Source organism: Dioscorea cayenensis, chromosome 6 (genome assembly GCF_009730915.1).
Source record: "Dioscorea cayenensis subsp. rotundata cultivar TDr96_F1 chromosome 6, TDr96_F1_v2_PseudoChromosome.rev07_lg8_w22 25.fasta, whole genome shotgun sequence".
NCBI lineage: Eukaryota > Viridiplantae > Streptophyta > Magnoliopsida > Dioscoreales > Dioscoreaceae > Dioscorea > Dioscorea cayenensis.
The window spans coordinates 15,368,154-15,369,523 of record NC_052476.1 but is presented as its reverse complement, the minus strand read 5'-3'; the positions used below and the strand labels follow the sequence as shown (position 1 = coordinate 15,369,523).

At 43.6% G+C, this 1,370-nt stretch overlaps 1 non-coding gene across 1 annotated transcript; it reads right to left on the bottom strand.

Annotated features, from left to right (window-relative positions):
• Positions 1 to 459: 459 nt before the first annotated feature.
• LOC120264132 lies at positions 460 to 565 on the bottom strand. The gene has a single exon (XR_005537307.1). It is a non-coding gene; the product is annotated as a small nucleolar RNA R71 (small nucleolar RNA).
• Positions 566 to 1,370: the final 805 nt, after the last annotated feature.

The window sequence follows — 1,370 nt, the reverse complement described above, 5'->3', positions numbered from 1 at the left end:
AAAGGGAAAGAACTTGTGCAAGAACCATCAAATCTAGCTAAAGTGGAAGTTGAAGGATCTAACAACATGGTTAAGAAAAATCAACAACAGAGAACATTATCTGATTACGCCAGACCATCAGTACTAGGGGACACAATCTAGCATTGTGCGACCACTGATTACAGCTCCTAACTTTGAGCTGAAACTAGCATTTATCCTGATGATTCAGCAGTCAGCGCAGTTCAATGGTTTGGCCGATGAGGATCCAAACAACCACATAGAGAACTTCTTGGAAGTTTGTGATATCCTGAAGATCAACGATATATCAGATGATGCTATTAGATTGAGGGCTTTTCCCATTTTCTCTCAAGGAAAGAGCCAAGAAGTGGCTTCATTCCTTGCTAAAGGCATCCATCACGACTTGGAATGAGATGGTCAAAGCTTTTCTTGCTAGATACTTTCCTCAGGGGAAGTCGCCCAAGCTTCATAATGAGATATCGTCGTTCGTGCAGATGGAATTGGAATCATTGTTTAAGATATGGGAGCGTTTCAAGGACCTTTTGCGGAGGTGCCCACAACATGGGTTTCCCGAATGGATGATCATTCAAACTTTCTATAATGGGTTGAATCTGAGTATAAGGTAATTGCTAGATGCTGCTGTAGGAGGTACAATAGGGAGTAAAACCCTGGAAGAAGCCCGACAGTTAGTAGAAGAAATGGCCATGAACAGTTATCAGTGGAATCATTGAGTAAGAAGTTAGACTTTCTAACTTTGAATAGAGTGGCAGCCATAACTACTTGCACCGGGTGTGGCGAAGGACATCTTCCTTCCGATTGCTCGATCTCTATTGGTGATGTATCTTAGTTAGAGAAAGTTGACTTTGTGGGTAATGCAATGAGGAACCAAGGTAATCTATATAGCAACACATACAATCAGGGTTGGAAGAGTCATCCCAACTTTTTGTGGAGCAACCAAGGACAGCCAAAGGCCATGGCACCACAGGGTTTCCAACAACAACAAGCCCTAAACATGGAAAATATAGTGTTCGGCTTGGAAACTGAATGACCAACTTAGAGAAAGCCTTGACTAGATTTGTGCAATCATCGGATACACGGTTCCAATTGGTGAAGGCTACACTTCACAGCCACACCGCTTCATTACACAACCTAGAAAATCAAGTGGGACAAATTGTGAAGTCTCTATCAAAAAGACCACAGGGAAGCTTGCCAAGCAATACCGAGACCAATCCACGAGATCATGTGAAGACGATCACTTTGAGAAGTGGTCGTGAGGTTGAAGGTAGGCTTCCAAGTGAGAAGACCAATGTTGAAGCACCGGAGGTCATAGAGGTTGAGAAGGGAGCAACCAAGGAGAAGGAGGTGGCACCCCC